A 24,054-nucleotide genomic window follows, 5' to 3' on the forward strand; every position below is an offset into this window, starting at 1 on the left:
TTTCCGCTGTTAAGGCAAAGTTGACAGAGAAATGTCATGTTGGAGATGTTTGGGTCTTAAGCTGGCTTTTGGTTTTAGTGTTTGTTTGTTTGTTTGTTTGTTTGTTTGTTTTAAGCATGCGTACATAAAAGCTCCTGTGGGAAGTCCAAATGAGCCTTGTTCATTTTACTTACCTCAAGGTAAGAAAGTAATCCTGCAATGACTTTGCAACCAGATAAGAAAAGGTTGGAACCTGTGTGTCAATATTTGTGAATGTGAAACGCACAGCCGTGTTTTGGTTGTTGTAATTCTAACGGATAACATGTGAACTTGACCAGCACGTAGGCTTCCAGTGTTCTGGGCACTGTGAGTTTAAAAACAAAATATCTTAGTGGCTAAGATTTGCCCTTCCTGAAGGATAAATGAGGAAAGTAAAAGTGTAAGCATTTAAAACAGTGAGTCCCGTAGTCGCTCCTCAGAGATGAGAGAGCTCCTTACCTCAGCACAGAGGGAAGGTACAGACACGGTGCTCCCAGCTCAGACTCACACGGGGCAGGAACTGAGCAGACCCAGCCCAGAGGCCTCTTCAAGTCTGACCCCATCCTCATATTGGTTAAATAACAAAATTTATACTTATTTTCTAACAGTCACAAATTTACCTTTGAGGAGAGAGTAGGAATGAACAGAGATTTATTTTTGGTTTTGTTTTTTAACGTTTTATTACAGAAGGTGACAAGCAGATTCAAGACAGTTTCCTACCCACACCCCAGCCCACCCTCATGAGTGAGAGACCTTTCCCTTAGTTTTTTTTTTTTTAAATGTTCAGTCTGTCCTAGTTTTAACAACATTAATTCCTGGGAAAATGAGATTTAAAAACCATAGACAGACAAAATGCAAGTTCAATTATGCTATTGTTAGATTTCCCAGCCACAGAATCAGTCTGTTGAATTGTTACAGAAGCCTCCATGTGTTTAGGTCTTCATAGACCAGTTTAGTTTACACACGGCTTCTTGTTCCAAACCACACCTGGAGGAACACCAAAATCCCCACACCTCTTTGTGTTATGCAAAGCTGACAGTCTAACTGCAGGCACTGTACAGCTCCTGGAAACATCGATGTGTGGACATTCGGGTCTTACCTATCAGAGGGGAGGAGCCTCGGGAGGCAGAAGGGCGTGATATCACCACATGATGCTCTGCAGCCTGTGGATCAGATCTAGGAAAGGTGAGAGATGCTGGGCCTTCTGCTGAAATGCCTTCACGTAGACAGGACTGGGCCGAGGAAGGCCTTTTGTATAGTGGGGCTCCTGTGACTTCAGCCAGCACTCTCCTGGAAGGAGTGGAAGGAAGTGTTGGGGCTGCAGGGGAGGCATACTGAGCAGTTGCTTGGAGCAGGAACATGTTGTTTCAAGCATGCAAGACGCCCCTGCCCGGTCCTCTGCCTGTCTCAGGGAACCTCTGGCTTTGGGCCACCCTGAGACAAGCTGGAGCTCCAGGTGGAGAGAAAGCCAGAGAAAACATTTCTCTTCATTAAAAAAATGATCCTTGCATTACTTCCCAGGTTGGTATGATTTGAAATCATTGCTTACATTTAATAACCTTTTTCCTGCCCATGTCAGGATGTTTGACTCCTTCTCATTCCAGAGTCCTGGCCCAGGTATAGGCACAATGGAGAGGGACTTTAAACCTGGGGTCTAGGAAGAAAAGCCCTCAGTGGGCTGTTGAGAAAGACAATGGTGCCCGGTGTTTGCCTGCTACCTAATGCTGGGGCATTTATGGTGCTGGTGAATTCCAAGTGGTTAAGAAATGGTTCTACCATTACTGACCACATCCAATCTTGGCATGTGGCTTTAGTAAGATTAGGACTTAGTAAGGGATTGGGAAAGTAGGTTGGTGGCTTCTAGCCTGTACAGAGCCTGCAGTTAGACTGTCAGCTTTGCATAACACAAAGAGGGGTGGGGGTTTCAAGACCAATGAATAGTATCTGGGCTGGAGACACAGTCTGGTGGAAGAGAACTTGTCTGAATGGCTTTGTGTTTGATCCCCAGCACTGCCACGAACAAACCACACAGCCGCAACACCTCACTTGAGTAACACTGTGGAAAATGTAAAGGAAGGGATCAGCAACTTTGTAACATTGTAACCCCTCACAGGATGGAACTACCTATTCAACAGGAGGAGCTGATTTATATGGAAGGGTTTTTTTTTCTCTTTTAAAAAAACGTGTTAAATGTGTTTCACACTTTAAACAATTGCCTGAGGTAAGTTGAACCTAGTAGGATGGTTTGGGGATGCATTTCAATATGATCCTAGTACCCGTGAGTCAGAGAGGAGCAATAGAACTCCCATAGCTGAACCACGCGGTTTCCCACACAGTTCCCCGTTCCCTGTAAGCCTCACATCCCTCTGCCACAGGCATCAGCTTCCCTGACTTACTGGTATCTTTTCTCTCCAGTCACTTGCTTTTCATGCCTTTTATCCTGCTTAAAGCATCTCTGAGTAGCTGTCGGTCCCTCGCTTTCACCTAGGAAGCCAATCTTCAAGGGGACAGATCACCCCAGGCATGAGTAATGGGATAGAATGCCTTTCATCTCCGTGGGTTGCCAATTTGAACTTGGCACAAGGCAGCCGTGATTCAGATTCATCACTGCATGGGAAGGCAGTGTGCGCTCTCCCTCTCTTCCGTGTCCTCCCTTCCCAACCCTGAGGCCATAGAGCTTCTGCCCTGTTTGGGTATGCCCCTTCCCAGTGGCTTCTATTAACAGACAGCTCACTCCAGAGCAAGTCATAGGAAAGCACCTAAAAGCCTTCAACTTCATCACATCTAGGAGTTGGCCCCCAAGAGTCACAGTAACATCTCTACAGTCAACCAATAGGAATTCACGGATAAGAGAGAAGGCTTTTCCTGGTCAAGGTCATGATCCACAGGATAGGCTCAGAAGAGTCTCGTCCAGTTTGAATGAGCCATCTTGGCCTGCGCATTTATATTCTGAGCTATTGTCACAGAAACTTTCATTTAGATGGGTCCCCATGGCTTACCGTCGTGAGCACTGTAAACCTGAGAAATACTCCAAATTTGCCTGAATTCTTTGTGCAGATGAACTAATTAAAGATTGGGCAAGTTGCCCTTCTCTTACTTTGGAGGTCTGTGAAGGCCTTTATTCCCTCTCCTGCCTGCATGCAAGCGGGGGTTGACTTTGTTACTGTCACTGAGTTTGAGAAAGCTGCCAGTATATTAACAGTATATCAATTTTTTGTTTAGCTTATTTTTTTCATGCATTCGGCTGTTGCGCCTGCATGTATGTGTATCATATTCTTGCTGTACTTCAGAGGCCAGAAGAGAGGCCTGGATCCCCAGGAGCAGGAGTTACGAACAGTTGTGAGCCTACATGCCAGTGCTGGGGAACTGAGCCCAGGTCCTCTGTAAAAACCATCTGCCCTACCCTTACTTACAGAATTAATGGAGGTAGATGAGGGAGGGGGAAGGATAGTAAGAGCTAGGACTCACAGTGGGCTTGAACCTGTGTCTGTAGAATTCCTGGAGTGTCTGCACTTCATGTCCCAGCTACTTGCTGTGCCTCCGCTTGGGGTGGTTAACAGTTATTTATAACTCTGAACTCCAGAAATTCGCCTTGGAATCCACTTTGTTTATTATTCACAAGAGCTCTTATGATCCATTTGAATCATAGTCTTTGTCTTGATTTATAGTGGTCGCAGAATGAAGGTATGCTCTCATCCCCGTCTGCAGAAGTCATGCTTTCCGGGTGCTCAGCTCTGCTGTTATTCTCCTTCTCCTCCTTCTGGTCATGACGACAGTCTGCTGAAATCTAAACTAGCTTCTTTAGATGCCTCCATTTGGAGTTTCTGTGTTTGTTTTCTCCACATCTCCTTTTGTTCTACACGGAAAATGGCAGTGGATCTAACCCCCACCCCCCCACCCCCACCGCCAGAGCTAAGTGTTGGCCCACCCTTTCCTGGTACGTGATCTCAGGAAGATGTCACTGGCTGGCATTCAGTTACCCTTTGAATTGCCCCTTTTTATCTGGGCTGCTCTTCCCCAGTCCAGCTATAATTACCATCTGATGGCCGATTACTGGATCCTGTTGCACTTGGGCATCTGCTGCCTTGGGAAATTGCATTATTCTCCCAGCACCTGCTAGGTTTTCCCCAGAGTAATTGTTTCCCAGTCCCTTCCTTAAACTTGGTAACTTTCACTGACAGTAGTCAGACTTCTGTTGGTCATAGTTATGGTTGAAGTATATAGTATGGTTTTTTTTAAAAAACAAAGAAAGAAATCAACCAAACAACTAACCAAAATCCACATCTCCTTGGGGGATGATGCTACAATGGTAAGCCTGTGGTGTTTCAGCATCATCTATGCATTGACCCTTATTAAAATCATCACAGTGGAGTTTCCCGGACATGAAACGAATGCACTTTCAGTCACTACCAGGGTCTGCTTGGCCTTTTCAGCCCTGTTCTTAACCACTTCCCACATGCTTATGCTACTCCTGGGAAACAGGTTTCCTCAATGGTGGGGAATTCTTTCCTCTGTGACTTGTAGAGAAACTTGTATAAATTCCTTCAAGGGCTCCCTCCTTTGCTCAAATACTATACCTTCTGTGCCATTTTTCCCCAGTGTTCTGACACTCCTTAGTTAACTAGAACACACTATGTATATGCAGATACCAGAATGGCTTATAGAGCGGCAGTTTGTCCTCATGACTCTCACAAGTCTTTTCCCTCGGACAGTGATGCCGGGCACCCCTCCTGTGGTTACTGTTTGCTGAGATCTGGTCTACGGTTTCCTGTGAATCCATCTTACGTAACTGTCACATCATTACTTACTGTCCTGACCATTTTCCCCATAAAGCGGTATTCGTGTCAGGGTGGGGGTGACTTATTCAAAGGCTGGTTCACTGACAGTCCTTCCCACCAGGCAGCTGATTGCCCAAACTCTCTTAGCCATGACCTGCAGGGATCATTAACTAATGCGTAAATCTGACGCCATGGCCATCCTAGGAAACTTGCAAAAAGAGAACGTAGACAGCTTGACACTAAACTTTTTTACATCTTTGACACCAACCACTTAATCAAAAACGTGACCCACAGACTTGCCAGGACACCCCCACCCCCAACTCTAGCTGGTTTCGGCTCGGAGTGTCAGTTCGGTACCAGCCTGACTCTGGCTGAGTGAGGCAATAGAGAAGCAGACATCTGGGCCCAGGCTGGTGTGCTAGGCATCGATAGATGGAGGGTGTCTATAATTCTGTGTTGCATCAGCATGCTGTTACAAGCCTTTCAGAATTGTGGTGGCAGCTGCTATGGAAAGAAGGAAAATATGATCCCAGATGGTGGTTATATTACAAACTTCTCAAGATTCGGCTCTGTATTGAATGGAGCTCAGCAGTATTCTCGCCTGTCGAAGGAGTGCCTGATGGTTTACTTGAGGAGTTAGCAGCACAACTGACAAATGCTGGATGATATTTAGAAGTTGGGCTGTGAAAGGATAGCAAACCGATGAGAATAAATTGTGAAATTGACTTCCAGTGTCGCAGTACCAACCAACACCAAATCTTATCATTTTGCAGAATAATTGGTTCAGGACAGTTACCCTTCAACCAAATTTTATTGTGATATAAATAATAGGTAAGCTCAAGAAATAGAAAGTATATCTGTACACACAGATACACACACACACACACACACACACACACACACACACACACACACACACCTTGATTACTTTTCCAGTTCCTATGATAAAATCCCTGTGACCAAAGCAACTTAGGAAGGTGTTTATTTCTGGTCATAGTTTTGTCATGGTGGGGAAGTCTCAAACAGGAGCTGCAGGCCACTGGCTACAGCTGACCAAGAAGCGAGAGTAATGAATGCCTATGTTCATCTCACTTTTTCTTTTTCATTCAGTCCAGAATCCCAGCAAAGGGAATGGTCCCACCCAGAGTGTGTAGGTCTTCCCATCTCAATTCATCTAATCCAGATAGTCCCCACAGGCATTTTTCAGAGGCTCATCTCCCAGGTGATTCTAGATCTCACCAAGTTGATAACTGAAATCAGTCACTGAATACCTTACAAGCCACAGTTTAGAGGCTTAGTACATTCATGGAGTTACGAAACCATCACTACTGCCTAAATTTTTAGTATTTTCTCTCCTACCCTTGCTTCCTTCCCAGAGTCTCTGTCAACCACGGAGCTACTTTCTGTCCTTTGAACTTACCCGTTTGGGATACTTCATACAACATGTGCTACTTTGTGACCAGCTTCTTCTTACTCTCAGAGTGCACCCACATTGTAGTGTGTGTCTACACTTGATTCTTCTTTAATGGTAAATATTGTATTGTATGGATAATGTCATTGTCTTAGGAGTTTACTGCTGTGAACAGACACCATGATCAATGCAAGACTTACAAAGGACAGCATTTAACTGGGGCTGGCTCACAGGTTCAGAAGTTCAGTCTATTATCAAGGCAGGAGCATGGCAGCATCCAGGCAGGCATGGTGCAGGCAGATCTAAGAGCTCTGTATCTTCATCTGAAGGCTGCTAGCAGAATCCTGACTTCCAGGAAACTAGGCCTAGGGTATTAAAGCCCAAACCCACAGTGACACACCTACTCCAACAAAGCCACACCTACTTCAGGAAGGACACGCCTTCAAATAGTGCCACTCCCTGGGCCAAGCAAATACAAACCATCACAGTCATATTCTGTTTTTTCTCCAGTTGTTAACAATTTGAATTGTGTCTACTTTTGGTGAATAACTATGCTATGAAAATTCACATACTGTGTGTGTGTGTGTGTGTGTGTGTGTGTGTGTGTGTGTGTGTGTTCATATCACTGTATATCTTGGAAGTGGAATTACTGGGACTTCCCAGAAACTGCTCCATTTTGCAATCTCTCATTTTTAGATTAGCTCTAGCATTCTGGCCACTAAATAGTAAAACGCTGATCATCTTAGGGCCAGCGATACTGAGTGCACCTAACATTTTTCTGGTACTCTGAGAGAGCTTCATTCCTACATGGAGACTATGCTGTTCATGAAGTTTCAGTTACTTTTTTTTTAAAGCAGAAATATTGTTAAAATACAGTTTCTCCTGCTTTTATTTGACCTGTTCACCAAGACATGGCTTCCTTAGATCTTGAAGCAACATTTAGGGGAGACTGTGCTACAGATATCTATCTGAACCCAAGAGGGAGGCAGAGAGGGCGTCTATATTATGCTCTCAGGCCAGAGTTGGTCTTTGTGGCCAAATGGTTTCTTTAGAGTTTGCTCTTAGAGAGGTAAAGATTGTCAGGGCCAACCACTGGGCTGGCTTTGGGTATTTTAAAATATGTGGTGCAATAAAATGGCAAAGGGGGGTGATTAGAGCTACAGATACTGACTAGAGAAGGTATAGCTTCCACCTTTATTAATAAAATATGATAAAAATCAGTATGGGTTTATAGAAGGAAGAAGTAGACAAACCAGCCCCAAATCTCCACTATCTCTAATTGGCTACCTTTGTAAATATTATGGTGTTTAAGGGCCTAGGAAATGGTTCAGTCAGTAAAATGCATGCATGCAAGCATGAGGCTCTTAAGTTCAATCTTCAGAGCTCATACAAAAGCCAGGTGTGGTGGTGTGTACTTATAATCTGGGTTCTAGGGAGACAGATCTCTGGGGATTCTCTGGCCAGGGAGTCTAGCCTGATGCTTGAATTCCAGGTTCCAGTGGGGGAAAAGTCCCTGTTTCAAACAAACAAACAAACAAACAAACAACGAGGTGAGTGTGCCAGACGGACGACAGATGAGGTTGACGCTTGGCCTTTATGTGCATGTTTGCTCATGCTTTCCCACCACGTGCCTTCTCAATCACACACAAACCCATCCACCACCATTGTGCATGTGTGCGTCAGTGCGTGCCCCAGTTGACTATGGTTTCATGGTACTTCGAGACACGCCTTTTTCCTCAAGCTGTTGTGGCTCTCTTCCTGTGTCACCTAGTTGTTTGACACAGTCAAGCAGTCCTCCATTGGTGGGAGCTGATCCTGTCCCTGGTGAAGGAGTGTGGCTGGCTGTCTTCATTGGCCCCCCTCATTTCATGCTTTTATCAGACTATCTGACCCTCTCACAAGTTTGAGCAAGAAACCTGAGGTGAGGAGTTTGGGGAACAAAGTGACCATGGGGTCCTCAGGATTTGTGGGAACTGTCACAGAGCTGCCAGATCTTGTTTTCTGTTGACTGTGAGTATGCTCACTGTGTCTGGGTTTTCTTCTGTACCCAGTCACACAGTGGGCAAGTCCGTGACTTTCTGGTCAATTTTAGCTTATTAAAGCTCTGTGGGCCACTTCAACTCACAGCACGTGATTGTAATTCTATAATACATCTAATTTTGTCTTATGTAATGTCAGAAACTTGATTTCCATGCAAAGGTCAGCCAGCCTCCCTGCCCTGCTGCTGAAGCCAGAGACCAGTAGACTCCTCTCTTTCACCAGTCCTCTCCCTCTCCTGCTTTAACATTTAACTGGCAGTTTTATTATTGTCATTATTTTAAGCCTGTCAGTTTCTTTCTCTTTAGGAATTTAGAACTATTTCTGACTGTTCTGAAAATGGGGCCAGGAGAGGAAGGAACGTGAAGACCTCCAAGTCTGCTTTCTACCCGTCCTATGCAAGGACAGCCTTACTGCGTGGGTAGGATTCCTCTGCCTAGGATATGTTAGTGGGTTTCTTCAGAAACCCCATCCCCACCCCAGTGCTGAGGCCGGCACACATGTAGTTCCAGGCAGTCAGTCTACTGGCACCCAAGCTGCCTCTGCTCCTCGACGTGGTCCTACAAGGAAGGACTTAAATCAAGGCCCATGCTCTGGGGACTGGCACATTTCACTGGTACAGGATAAAGGCCGGCCTGTCATACCCAACCAGTGATATTTTCACTACAGGGTCCTGAAGTGAAGCGCTGAAAGGCTGTCTGTAATTTGAGGGTAAAGCCAGGGCCATCCCATCTCTTCTCCGCAGGATGGAGTGTGGGATCTCTGGACAAAGAAGGAGCCATTAGTATAAAGAACTCTCCAGAAATCCAGGAAGATCTTTTTAAATATTCCTCCTCTGACTTTTTTTTAAAAAGGGATTTTAAAAAATTATGTATAAGTATATGTCACATGTACCCACATGCCTACGGAGGCTAGAGGAGGGCACTGACATCTCTGAAACGGGATTTACAGGAACGTGAGGGCCATCTGATGTAGGTACTGGGGTCTCAAGTGTCTGGGAGAAGAGCGAGCCCTCTTAACTGATGAGGTATGTCTCTGGCACCAGTCCTCTGACAGTGTTAGGCTGAGTGAGAGCTTTAAATGCATTTGGTCCACAGCTTAGATCCCCCTTCTCTGTTTGTTTGTGCTGTTGTTTTGACTTTTTTAAAAAATGGGGGCAGTCTATCACACTATAGCTAAAGCTGACCTGGATGTCACTATATAACCCAGACTGGGCTCAAACTCATGGTAATCCTCCTGCCTCAGCTTCCTTTCCTCCTCCCTGCATTCTCTGTCACTCCAGGGGAGGGATGGAACCCAGAGCTCACACATTAGCCTCACATGGTATCACTGAGCTAACCTCAATCCCTGACTGTGATGTGAAGGGAGGGTTGGTTTTGAGGAGTGAGCTATTGTCCTCAAGCTTCAGTGGCCTCATTTGACATCTCTGAGATACTCTAGTGACACAGGACCTATGGCTTATCATTGCACCAGTCCCCTTACTTTGGCCACTTAAGATATATATATGTGTGTGTGTGTGTGTGTGTGTGTGTGTATATATATATGCATATATATATATATATATCTTATACATCAACAATGAACTATGTTCAAACACATTTGGGAGGATTTATCTTGAATAAATTGTGGGAAATGATATTAATAGATTATCACGATGAGCTACTGTCTATTAAATTAAAAAATCATTTTATGATTAAAAATGAAAACTTGTAATTCCTGACTTTGAAGACTAATTTCTCTTGCTGATATGATGATGTATCTAAGCAAACCATCACTGTGTAGAGAATACGCCCATTCACTGTTAAACGGGTTTTTCAGAGCAGGTATGTATCATGGGATGTCTTCTCTTTTTCCCATTTCCCTCTGACTCAGTGGTTCTCAATCTTCCTAATACCATGATCCTTACTACAGTTCCTCACGTTGTGGTGACCCTCGACCACAAAATTATTTTTGTTAAAATTACAGCTATTCCATAACCGTAATTTTTGCTATGGTTATGGATTGTAATGCAAGTACTTCTGAAGATAGAGGCTTATCAAAAGAATCTCAACCCACAGGCTGAAAACGGCTGAACAGCTCACAAGGGCTGACCCGCTCAGAACCAAGTGATCTTATGTCCACAGACACATCTGCTGTTATAAAGTATAATACATCTCTGTAGTGAGAATTTTGGGCTACTTAAAAAGCACAGAAGTATTATGGGAATATGTTTTCATTTTTATCCCAGGTGTGGGATATGGGGCTGCTTCAGACTGTCCACAGCAGCTGACTATGATTTGCCTTCTGCGGGGGATATAATTTTGCCAGCGGCAGATAGTTTCTGCAGTTGTGTGATGTTTGGAATTCTGAGGACTTCTCATAGGGTGTATAAATGCTAGGGCCCCTAAGAGGAGGGGTGGGTTGTTGGCTGTTGTTAGTCAGAGTTTGTTAAATAGTCAACCTCACAGAAGAAACAAGAAGAAATTAGATATTCTGATGGCATAGATCAAACTTGCCCTAAGGGACTCGATGCCCCTCATCGGCAGGAAGTAGTCTTTCTCCCTCTATCCTTTTTCCTCTCCTGTCTAGTGTTAGGGGGTTGAAAGGATGGAGAAATGGTGGTGAAGGGTGAAAGGAAGAAGAACTCACAAACTAGCCAAAGATGAGTTACACATCTCACTTTTAGGGTTTCATGTAAATTTTGCACATTATAACTTATTAATAAAGTCTCCTTGAAAAAAATGGATATGATTTCTTGGAAAGTATAAAGGGGCAGGAAGAACACCTCAAAAGAGCAGCTGAGTTTACACATTAACGTTATCATGCTCACTGTATCTTGAGGGAAAATGGGACTTGAGTTCATCACAGGTGAAAGGTTAAATGGACCCTGGGAAGTGTCTAATTTATCCTGAGACATGGTCCCCAACCCAGGGCTGCCTATGAAGACCTGGGGAGGGGTCATTGCTCACCTTCTATCAGGTGTCTCTTTATTAAGAGAGACACAGCTTGAAATTTTCAGTGCTCATGTCTCCGGCTGCCACTGTTCTCCAGAATCAAAGCTCTCATCATGACCTTAATCATGCTTCAGGTCATAGATGGTTTCCTCAAGATCATGGATGCCACAGTTGCTACAGTAACCACCCTCAGGAAGAAGAAAGCGAGAGTGATCACGTGAAGCAGGTGTGGGGGAACAGAATAAACACAATGTGGAAAGAGCCTGGGAGCCATAAAGCATTTTTATTGCCACTGCTGGACTATGACTTGGCCACAGCATGGGCAGACGTGAGCCAAACAGTCCAGTGAAACTTGGGGTAATAAACTTAAAGCACACACTGTGCCATTGCTCCTACTTCCTGGGCTGCTTGGTCCCTGCTCCCTTTTTATGTAATTTAGTGCATTAACCATTCTCACTATGGTGGCCATTGTGGGTTTAGCCAGAAGGAGCTGCTTCCCAGGAGTGAAGCAGCTTTCAGCGCCCTCTGGTCACCCCAGCCGATTTCCACTTACCAACTCCACCCTCACCTCTATCACTACTCACTGGTCCCCGAGCTGGTGTCTTCATAGAGCTGTACAGGCACATACACCTCTGCTAATCATCCCTTAAAAAGAGACTGCATCCTTGGGGCTGAGCTAGGGGTGGGAGTTTGAAGGAACAGGTGCCGCTCTCGCTGACCCCTCATTTCCAAGCACCACATAAACACAACATCAGTGATTTGGACTTTTGTTTCATGGTTACTTTTAAAAGAATTTCATTCATAAAACCTTTCGGATGCAGAAATTCCTATGCATTTTCTCTGGTTTTGTATGTATGTCTGTGAGGGGTGTGTGTGTGTGTGTGTGTGTGTGTGTGTGTGTGTGTGTGTACACGCATGGGGAAGTACATGTAAACATGGTGCATGTACGTGTCCAGGCACTTGTGCCTGTGGAAGTCAGAGAGATCCACATTGAGTATCTTCCTCAATTGCTCTCCATCTTTTTTATTCATGTATGTGAATTTTTTTTCCTGCATGTGTGGCTGCGTACCATGTGCATGCATGACATTCCATTGCCATGAGCATTCCTGACATCCACAGAGCTCAGAAGAGAGTATCCGATCCCCTGGGGCTAGAACTATGTGCATCGTGAGCTGCCCTGTGGGTGCTGGGAATTGATCTTCTGGAAGAGCAGCCAGTGCTCTTAACCTCTGAGCCATCTCTCCAGCCCCTCCTTATTATTTGAGACACAACTTCTCGCTGAACCCAGAGCTTGCCAATTCAGCCATACTGACTGGCTACAAACTGTGCAGATCCCCTGTCTTTGCCTCCCAGCCCTGGGATTACAGGTACCTTCTACCATGCCTGGCTTTTATGTGGGTTTTAGTGATATTAACTCAGGTCCTTGTCTTTGTATAGCATGCACTTTACCCACTGAGCTATCTCCAGGCCTTTACTATATTCTTAGAGCAGCCCTCCCATTCTTTTCAGCACAGCTTGCTCAAAGTATAGCTAGTGCTACACACACACACACACACACACACACACACACACACACACACAGAGAGAGAGAGAGAGAGACAGAGAGAGAGACAGACAGACAGACAGACACATACATATATATATATATGCAAAACACCCTTTGAAAGTACAGTTTACTTTTAAATAGTAAGCAGGGGTGGATCAAGCCAGTGGGCTTAAATAAGAATTTAAGCTTTCAGGTGTCCAGATACTTGGAAAAGCATAAATATCTTATCTCCATGGCAATTGGCTACTCAGGAATTCCTAGGGAGGATATTGTATCTGTTGAAGAAAAGAAAATTGTCAAAGTAGCTGCCATTTCGAAGGCTCTCCTTGACAGATGTGCAGAGTATAGAAATCTATGTATTATTGAATAATTCTTTTTAATATGCCTAAGAATAAGCTGTTTGTAAGCCTGTTTACATTCTCACCATCTGGGTGCATTCTGTCGCCCATCTGTTTCGTGTAATTATGTAATTATCAATATAAGGAAAGAATAGGTGATATAATTAACAAGAAAAACTGGTCCACACTGGAGGGAAAAAAATGGCATGCATCTGCTGAATGGCTTTTTGTTTCTTGATCTTCATTGTCAACTGTTGTTCCCCCACTCCCCCCACCCCACCTTCAGGAGTTAGGAGAACTGTGTTTGCCTTTCTCTCTCTCTCTCTCTCTCTCTCTCTCTCTCTCTCTCTCTCTCTCTCTCTCACACACACACACACACACACACAGACACACACACGCACACACACACACGCACACATGCACACACACACTTATGCAGAAAGCAAATTTTAAAAGTATTCCTTGAGCCAGCACCACTGTGAAGAAGCCTCCTTAGTGTTGTGCATGACTCTTTCCCACTGGGATAGACCAGATAGTCATTTCCAGAAAATACAGCATGAACAGTTAGAGGTCTAGGAAAGTTGTAAATTAATTAGTGACAGATGGGAGGGTTGGGTGAGTGTGTGGCCTCTCATGGAACATTTGTAAGAAAACTGCTTTGGAAAAAAAATTCCCATACTGTTTTTGTTTTAATGGTAAGACTTAAGCAGTATATGCCATTTTAAAATAGGACAAAGAGTCCCAGTGGGTTCAGTTAACTTCTACATAATGCCTCTAAAGTTCATCCTTGAAGAAGTCTCTTTGTGTCATGGAGACTTGGGGTAGATGCATGGAACTCAGACCACTGGGTTGCACAGCGAAGACTCCCTTCCTCAGCACTGAGGACAGCTATGGTGGGATAGTAGCCTCCCAACTCTGAGTACCCACCCATAGCTTGGGGCCAGCCGTAGGTTGGTAGGCAGGCATATTCATGAGAGAGCATACTGATTTCCTGTGACTCCCACCCTGACACCAACTTCGCCTGTTGATCCCTAATTCAGGTCAACAAAAGATAGCCGCTACTCATAGGCTGCCCAACAGTACAGGTAGCCAGTACTCCAGAGACCTAGTCTTGGCCAGATCTTGGATTTCCACCCTAAGACACAGGAAAAAAAAATGGAGTGGGCTCCCTGGTTCTATTCAAGGTGGAAGTGGGAAGTCTCAAATATTCATCCACTAATTTAAAATTTATTCAGGAACAGGACCGAGATTCCAATTTCCTGCTGGGTTTACAAGAACATCTTTCTCTGACTTTCCCTGGGAGGTGAGGGTAGGGTCTGCCTTTCAGAGTGTTTCTGATAGGTGAAAGGAAAGAGGAGAGAAGACTCCATGAGTTTCACTCCAATAAAATTATACAGGCTTTTAGAGTAACATCACTCATCAAAACATCAAGCCCTTACAAGGCAGGATATAAGTCTCCTAGTCAGTCATTTCTTAATTTGAACCCAGAACTCTCTGTCTCCTACCCACCCACCCCTGCCTCCCCCGCAAGGCAGTGCTTCAGGCTCACAGTAGGGCTCACCCCATGTCCTCTCTCTAGGTGACAATTTGAGATTTTATTCTAGAGCCCCATCTTCAATGTGCCCCTGAGCTTTACCAGCTAAAGGGAGAAGTTCTCCAGGGCAGCGCTGGCTTCTCCACCTTCCAACGTGTCCATCGAGCAAGCAAAGTTCCCACCAACGCCTCTCTTTGTTCCATTCAATCAAACACTATTATTCTTTGCCAAATCCTCAAAAGAGACAGTAACCACCCGCCTTCTATCTGTATTTTTTTCATTATTAACTCAAAGCAACGGATACTCATAAGACAAACATATAAAAGAAAATTACTGGCATGTTTGAGGACATATTTCTAAAGGAGAGGATTGGGGAACAAATGCAGCTCAGTTACTCAAGAGATTTTGTTGCTTTGACTTTATATTCGTTTCCTTAATCCAAAATTTAAGTCGTCTAATTGCAACCATAACTGATGAATTCATTAAGGTTTTTAAAGGGAAGCATACCATTTAATCCCTAAAGAACCTTTCTTCTGCCACTTATGGTATTGAAAAAAGGTTTAAACAATTATTTTCTTTTCATGAAACATTTCAGCTACCATGTTGACTACTTAACAAAAGAGCACAAAGTGACTGTTCTTCAAGGCAAAATTATTTTTAAAGAGCTATTTGCATATACATAGTCATGTTCGACCAAAAAAAAAAAATAGAAATTTTGGGGAATCCTTATCTTCTATACCGAAACAAAAACTGTTAGCACTTAGACTGAATGGCTCCCATTCAACCCTCAAAAGCAACATTAATTTTTCAAGTGGTAACTGTTGCTCAAGATGCTACTGCGCCTGCTCGATAAATGTTTAATGATTTGGTAGTGCATGCATGGCTTAAAATCCATTATTTATTGCACCTTACTTTGCTCGCCTGGCAAAGGTGACGGTTTTAAAGCCCCCCCAGCAGTCATGCAAACACATTTAGATGAAACCAGTGGCTGATAATAAATTTCCTTACTGTAAATGTCAGTGGGTTTCATGTGTTGCTGACATTACATCTTGTTTGGAAGCTGAAGGCTACACAGTTAGCGGACTCGCCAGATGGTGTCATTAACACGAATGCTGGGACTGTTTACCACTGACATGCGTGTGAGAAATTAAAAGTACGTGACCTCTCTTTACACCAACCCAAGTGAGATGTTAACGGTGATCGGGTGTTAATTATGGCGCGCAACGGTCCTCCTCTCCCTCCTGTCAGCCATTCCAAAGGATTTTAGGAAGAAAAGTTTGTGTTTGAGCAAAAGGAGGAATTTTCCTAAGGGTTTGTGTTTGTTTTGTGTTTCTGATGTGAGGCTTCCCGGAAGTCACACCTGCCAGCATAGCTTTTACCCTCCAGAGCAGCAATCCAGTTCCCATCAGGACATCTAGGCACAGGGAAGCCTTTGTGCTAATTAATTATAGAATATTGTTCTCACTGTTTGGTTTTGTTTTCAAAACTTGGGGTATACCAAACACTTAACTTTTGGGGGAGGGGAGTTTCTACTGGGAGCAGGCAACCGGTGGCACTTAAATAATGTCAAAATCGTCAGGAAATTAATTCAAAGAGGAAACAGGTGGGAATTTTTAAAGCAGTTGCTTTCGTGCTGGGGACTGAAATCCTTCTCTTGCCTGACCTGATGTGAAATATCTGGCCAGCCGAATCGGCCTGCCACCTTCTGTTGAGAAGCATCTCTCACTTTTGTTCACAAGAGCCACTCCCATTTATTGTGTCCCCGCCTTCCTTCCTGCTGTGGTTTCTGCTTAGCTGCCTGCCGGCCCCTTTTCATTTCAATTTAAAAAGAAGGTGGATTTGTTTTATTCCTCCCTCCAAGTCCTCCACTTGGACCAAGAGGCAGTTCCATTGATTCTGACCAAATTCCTTTGAACTTCATTTGTGGCCTTAGCTTACTCTGTAGGAATGTTCAGAAAAGCCTATTCTTTCGAGACACCCATTGTACATTGCTTGTACAATAGCCCGAGTGAGCCTTTTGGTATGCAGAATTTTAAAGTCGTGTGAAAGAGAATGCAAACCGTTGTTCACACTGGGATAAAAGGAGGAACCCTAATTTCTTGAGAGGGAATTGGAGATACAGTTGGACGTCAACAGAAATACCGAGGCCGGGTAAAAAAAGAGCATTGTGCACAGAGGCACCCACTAGACCCCTAAAAGCAGTCACGTGTGTTAGTCAGTTCACTGGACATGTGTGCGCTGAAACGTACCCAGGAGCAAAACTAAAGAAGCAGGAAGAGAAAAAAATTCAAAGCAAAACCAAACTATACCTAGAAACGGCACTCACTGGTACAGAAAGTCTCAGAATAAGGGCTGTTTTCCAGAGCTGTCACTTTGTAGCAGATGCCCAGGGGCTGAACCCCAGCAGTGCAGGGCCACTTGCCCAGTGTGCACCAAACAGCTTATTCTCTGCAGGAATAGAGTTTTCATTTCACTCTGGGTTCAGAGATGTGCCAAATAATACTGGCTAACGGGAGGTAGTGAAGCGCATACGGTTGGCCCTCAGCCACCCTTCCCGCTTCTTCCTTAACCCCTGGTCCTTTTCTTGTCTCCTCCCACGGTTGCGTCCTATATTTCCGGGCATGCCCGTTCTGCCTTCCGAGACCTAGTCTGTGAACCTATGCATAGAGCCTGACTGACCTGCATGTTCTGTTCAGCCTCGCTCTGGCTCCCCCCATCCCCGCCCCCGCCATTAGTTAGTTCTCTCCTTTGTCTGCCCGGAGATACTCTGTTGATTTTTGCAAATCCAGCTCAGCTGTCACTTTCTCTGGGAATCCTTCCCTGACTTTTCCTACTGTCTTGGGCCAGCTGATTCCAGGGCTTCCCAGCTGAGTCCAGACCTGCATCCTGGAGCACAGTCCCACCTACTCTACTGACCCCCAGTCCCAGGAGCTAAATGAACACGTGTTCCTTTAATCCTGTGCATTTTCAATACATTCATCACACAGCAGTAGCTTCCCCATACACTGCCCCTCTCACAGACACTGCATCCTATTTGCTTGCCTGTGTCCTCTTTAAGGCAATGACTATGCCTCATTTACACCTCAGCTCTTAGACCAGCGCCCACTACATGCAGCTGTTGTAGTTAGCTGGTGCGTTAAGCTTTGAGCTAACCACGTGATCTATGAAGAGGCTCTCCACATGGCCACATAAGCAGCCCACATTCTTATGTACTTACGGTTCCTACCGACAAGTTAGACTGGCTTTGTTGCTAGCAATGATAAAACCAGGCCCCAAATGGAGTTACTTATTTTTAAAAGTCCAAATTACCAAACTAAGCCCTAGGTTGCTTGTTTAAAAGTTCCAACCTCTGAAAAAACCAGCTGAGAGATGATAGCTAACTCCCATTAAGATGAGAAAACGTTGCCTCTAACCCTATAAGGGTAGTAACTTTGAAGAGACTAATTTCAGGCCCATTCACAACCACCTTGGAAACAAGAAGGGCTGGAGAGTGATGGCAGACACCAACAGCCAGTGGTTTAATCAGCCATGACTACCTGATGAAGCAGCCATAGGAACCCAAGTCAAAGGTTTTAGAGAACCTCCATGTGGAGATACTGGGAATGTAGCACACCTGGAGGGCATGTGGAAGCCTCGTGACCCTTGTCATGCTCAATGTGACTGGCCAGGTCTGGGTTCTACCCTTTTATGATAAACTCATGGCCTGGTAAGTCAGCTGTTTCTCTTGAGTTCTCTGAGCCACTGAGGAAGGGTCATGGGAATCTCTAACTTACGGACAGTTAGTTGGTCAGAAGCACAGGCAACAAACGACTTGTGATTAGCAATGAAGGTGCCCCTGGGAGCAGGCCTGGGGAGCCGAAATCCAGGAACTGAACTGAACCGGAGGTCACTCAACTGCTACTGGAAAGTTTCTTGATATGGTGGAAACTGCGTGTGTTTGGAGTCAAGCATTGGGTGTGAGAGAAAGGGAAGGGGGTGAGGCTTGAAGAGGCAGAGCGGGTGGGGTTTTTTTGTTGTTGTCCCCCCAGCCCCCGATTCTAACGAGTTTTTTACGGAGTGGAAAGCTTTACTCCTATCTACCCGTATGCAAGTGTCATTCTTTCGGGAGCGCGCAGGTTAATAGGAAGAATGCTGCAGTCACTTCTGCAGTATTTTCTGCAGCTGTTTCTGACTTCGGAGGTAGAATTCTTGTTTGATGTGCTAATGTGAGGAGCTGTCCCATAGGCATATGGATTTGAGAATGAATACATAGTCACATGCTAAGTCAGCAAGGTTTTGTTTTTTAAGGGATGTACCAAGAAGCAGGTGGTGTGGTTCAGCAGGTAAAGACTCTCGATGAGCCTGGGGGCCTGAGTTCAGTCAACCCCCAGAGCCCATGTGGTGGAACAGACTGTAAGCTGTCCTCTGACTTCTACACATGTGCTGTGGCAGGTGTGTACTTACACACGCACGGAGACGGGAGGCAGCTAAAAAATGGTTTCATTATAGTGTCTTGTGAGAAATAAATTAAAATGAGATCCGTTTGAACTATACAGGTCGCACTCTTAGAATGATGCAAGCTGAACACTGGGTTTTGTAGAACGTTTCTCTGCCATGGATTAACCTCACTGCTGCCTTTTGCCCTGTGCTTGCTCCAGAGAAGCCATTTCTCCAGTTTGTGGTTGACATCGGTGATCGTAAGATCAGAGATCCCAGGATCAAATTCTCCACAGACAGGATTCTATGGAAGTGTTGTGCAGGCTCAGGACATTGCTACACCTTTGACCCTTGACCCTGTTTGTAGCAGGAGGGTCAGAACCTAGAGCTGCTCAGGTTTGTCTTGACATGGATTCTAATGTGCTGTACACTGGGGTTAATGGTTTGGAACAGTGCCTAGAAGTTAGCAGTGACGCCCCTTTGCCACCGTCTGCGTATTGTATAAAATCGTCGTGTTTTTAACAGCTACATGACTTACTTGCTCAGGATGCTATTTGGTTAGTAAGTGAAGCAACCCCCTAATCATATCAAGTCTAAGACATCATTTTCAAGATACAAATTTATTTCATATACAATTCAGGAAAAAAATGTGGCCAATTAAACCATGACACAATGTCTGAGTGAAAATCCAGAACAGCACATGTATCAGTTATGCAAGCCATTGCTTTGAAATTCCTCTCATCTCTTCTTAGAAGGGAGGCTTATGTTCTCTTCAAGAGCACTTATTTTTTTTTTTGTGGGGTCATGGGGAGAATATTCTATATGAATTTCAGTAAGAAAGTATAACATGGCTTCACGTAGTTTTATTTTGCTCCTAAAACCACACTCAATATTACACCACAAGAAAATACGGAATGGCCGCCATTTCTCCACTAAGCGATATTCACCTCATTGATAGCAAACTTGTCTACTGCTGTTTAGTTTCTGGCCTTTATGGGGATAAAACAATTGTTTATTCCAATGCCGAATTATGCTATATTCCTCTGGAAGACATTATCAGGAGCAGCTAAGCTCAAAGTACTGTCTACGTAGCCTACAACTCTTGTGACGTGGCAAAAGCAAGCTCACCCTTGAACAGATAAAGACTACCATGTTGCTCTGCCTGCCTGTTCCACTGTGATTGTCAAGGAGAGAATGGCTGAAGGGCCAATCTCAGGAATGCCAGCCCGGAAAAAATATGTAAACTTGACCTGATGAGACCACCACCATTACTCCATTCAACCTACAAAACGTGCTTTTCTGATATAAAATGACCACAAATCATCCAATCAGTAAATCAGCAAATGAATAGAGCAATCAGTTTTTAAAAGCAGAAACAGAAATGGCCAATAAAAATATGTGTGTGTGTGTGTGCGGCCTTAGCCATCAGAGGGAATGCAAAAATCAAGCTTCTTTGAAACTTCCTCATCCCAGTCAGAATGGCTGTCATCAAGAAAACAGAGGACAACAGATGCCAGTGAGGGTTCAGAGGAAGGAGGACCCCCAAGTCACTGCTGGTGAGAGCGCAAGCCGATTCGGTCACTATGGAAATCAACAGGGAGGCTCCTCAAAAACCTGAAAACAGAACAGCCATATGATCCGGCTATGCCGTCCTGGGCATCTCTCCAAAGGGATCCATGTCGGCACACTATGGGGATACTTACACATCCGTGTTTACTCCACACCGTTTACAACAACCAAAACATGCAGCCAGCCGAGATGCTCGCCCGCAGATGGAGTGGATAAAGAAAATGCAGCGTGTAAACGCGCGGAGCTTCACTCAGGTGCAAAGGAGAACTAAATTACATCCTTAGAGTAGAACTGGAGATCTTCCCACTAAACAAAGCGAAGTAGGTCCGCCATCACATGTTCTCCATACGGAATCCAGCTATGTGTGTGATGTCTACATAAATAGGATATAAACATAGAGGAGAGATGGGGGTGGTGAGGGGTCCTAAAGGGAAGGCAGAGCAAGAGAGGAAACGAGAGGAGCAAAAGGAAGTATAAGTATGTTCTCTCTCATACAAGGAACCTAGGTGTGCGTGTGTGAAAATGTATGCACACACATACACATATATACACATACACATTTATATGACATGAAATGGAGGGAGATGGCTTGTGGGCGAGGAGAATGAGATGAGCAAGGAGGGGGTTGGGAGGGTGAATACGAGCAATGACACACTTCTATTAAAATGTCACCAAGCCCTTATTTTGTACACCAAGAGAAACATGTAAATGAAATAAATAGAACAATAAGGAAACCTAAAAGGAAGGACAGTTACAAATCAAGTGGGAGCAACAATGGCGGTGGGTAAGTAGGAAGCACAGGTGCAGGAAGGGGTGGGGCCGATGGAGTGGCTGAGGAAACATGCAAGTGACTCATTAGATAAAGGCTCCAGTTGCCAGGCCACACCCTATCCTCTACACCCATCCCTTCTGCTACTGTTAGTGATACGGAGGCAGCCATATACAAAGTAATAGGGAGTTGAACTATGGGAACACGTCTCCTCCTATTTGGGCTACTGAGACGTTGTTGGAATGGAAACTCTGGGACAGCTGCTTAAAGAGAGTCTCTCTCTCTCTCTCTCTCTCTCTCTCTCTCTCTCTCTCTCTCTCCTTCTTCTGCCTGGGTTGAGAACATAATGTCTGCATCTCCAGCAGCCACCTGGACTGTACTTGTAGATGGAAATCAGCAACAAGAGAGCAAGTTGTGCAGATACAAACCCATGCCTCTGGTCAGTTTATAGCTCTACCTCCATAGAACCCCGGGCTGCGTCCTTTCAGATTTCCACTCTGCATAAGTGACACATTCCATCTTCTCTAGGCCATTTGCAGTTAGGTTTGTGCCTTGTATGATCCGGAGCATAACTGTAACAGGTACAGGAGCCGTCCTTCTTTCTCCAGGTAACATGCATACAGTTCATGAGAATACCACGAGAATCTCTTGAGCTCCCACTTCGTGCCAGAATAACATGAAGATTGTGAAGGAATGGACGGTATGGTAAAGGTACTGATATTTTGCATCGGCAAAGCGAGTGCTAGGTTCACTTCATGAATATCTAGTGGATGTTGTGCATTGGATGTAAAATGTTCTCACACAGTCTCATGGGTCTGAACACTTGGCCCTAGCTGGGAGAGTTGTAGGAAGTTGGGTCATTTTAGGAGGGGGACCTAACTGGAGGATGCATGCAGGATGAGCTTCTTGGGTTCCAGCTTGGCCAGACCCTTGCTGAAACTTTCTCTACAGTATAACCAGCTACCTCAAGCTCCCACTGCCACAGCAGGGAACCGTTCCCAATGCCATGGTTTCCCTGCTACAATAGACCATAATACTCTGAACCCTGAGTCCTGATAAATCCTTCCTCCCATATGTAGTTTTAGTCAGGCATCCATCGAGCACTTTGAGTGTGCCCTGGTATGGGGGAGGGGAAGTGGCAGCGAGCAAACCCTGCAATGACTGACGTCCATTTTTTTTTTTTTTTTTTTTTTTTTTTTAGGTAGGATAAGGTTTATTTCAGCTCATAGTTTCTCATTAAGTCCATGACTGCAGAAAGTCAGGGCAGGAACTCATACGGGGCAGGAACTTGGAGGTAGGGGCTGATGCAGAGGCTATGGAGGAGTGCTGCTTACTGACTTGCTCCCCATGACTTACTCAGCCTGCTATCTCATAGAATCATCAGCCCAGGGGGTGGTACTGCTCACTGTGAGCTGGCCCTATCATCAAACATCAGTAAATATAAAAAAAAAAAACAACAAAAAAACAAAAAACACCACAGGATTGCTCAGAGGCCAATCTGGTGTGGATGTTTTTCCAATTGAAGTCAAGTTGACATAAAACTAGGCAGCACTGTGGCCATAGCTCTATTGGTTTATTTCTGGGTTCTGTCTTCTGCTGTCTAGTTGCCTGTTATACTGTTATATGCCAGTACCAGGCTGGTTTTTCCAACCCTCATAGTTTGGTTTTTTTTTTTTTTTTTTTTTTTTGCCTCAAAAAGTGACATTTATTCAGAGAGAGAGAGAGAGAGAGAGAGAGAGAACAAAACAAAAAAACAAAAACAAGATGTCCCTTGGCTCCCTTCCCTCCCCCCTCCAGCTGTTCCTCAGCCCCGCCCCCAGGACTGAACCCTGGGCTAGGGCCAGGTAGCAGGACAGCCCCTCAAATGAGGTCAGCAACGTTGAGGGGCATCTCTTCAATGGAGGTGTTGTAGAAAGTCTCAATGTTTCGAAGAGTCCTCTTGTCTTCTTCTGTCACCATGTTACTAGCCACACCTTTCCGGCCAAACCGACCACCTCGACCGCTTCTGTGGACGTAGTTTTCCCTGTTGGTGGGAAGGTCTTAATTGATGACTAAGGAGACCTGCTGCACATCAATGCCTCTGGCCAACAGGTCAGTGGTAATTAATACTCTGCTAGAGCCAGACCGGAACTCCCTCATGATCAGTCTCGTTCCTTTTGGTCCATATCTCCATGCATGGCAGAAACCGTGAAATCCCGGGCATGCATCTTCTCAGCGAGCCAGTCCACCTTCCTTCTGGTGTTGATAAGGATTACTGCCTACGTGATGGTCAGTGTTTCATACAAGTCACACAATGTGTCGAGCTTCCACTCCTCTCGTTCCACATTGATGTAGAATTGGCGGATCTTTGAGTGTGCCCTGGTATGGGGGAGGGGAAGTGGCAGCGAGCAAACCCTGCAATGATTGACGTCCATTCTTGACCCATGCACTCCAGTTTCACGTATGTTCTTCCAGTGTCGATCAGGAAGCCCAAGAGTGTCCCCGGGTCACTCTCCCTCAAAGGATATGAATGGAACCACTTGATTTTATTTATTTTTTCTTTCTGAAATCTCCACAAGGTAGAATTGTTTGGAGCCCCACCTCCCCTACCCAAGAGAAAAAATAAGGGGATATGTCATCAAATAAGACTCAAAACCACAACGGTGTCTATGCAGACTTCCTATGCTCTACCAGACAGAGGTGTTAGCCTCTGGGTTTTAAAAAAA

The 24,054-nt window shown here is 44.8% G+C and overlaps 1 protein-coding gene and 1 pseudogene across 4 annotated transcripts in view; one reads left to right on the plus strand and one right to left on the minus strand.

Moving 5' to 3' along the window:
* The window catches only part of Cfap61 (cilia and flagella associated protein 61), a 278,953-nt gene that overhangs the window by 116,085 nt on the left and 138,814 nt on the right, over positions 1 to 24,054 (plus strand).
* Positions 23,124 to 23,763, minus strand: Eif4a1-ps3 (eukaryotic translation initiation factor 4A1, pseudogene 3; annotated as a pseudogene).

Source organism: Rattus norvegicus, chromosome 3 (assembly GCF_021556685.1).
Source record: "Rattus norvegicus strain SHRSP/BbbUtx chromosome 3, alternate assembly SHRSP_T2T, whole genome shotgun sequence".
In the NCBI taxonomy this organism is placed as follows: domain Eukaryota; kingdom Metazoa; phylum Chordata; class Mammalia; order Rodentia; family Muridae; genus Rattus; species Rattus norvegicus.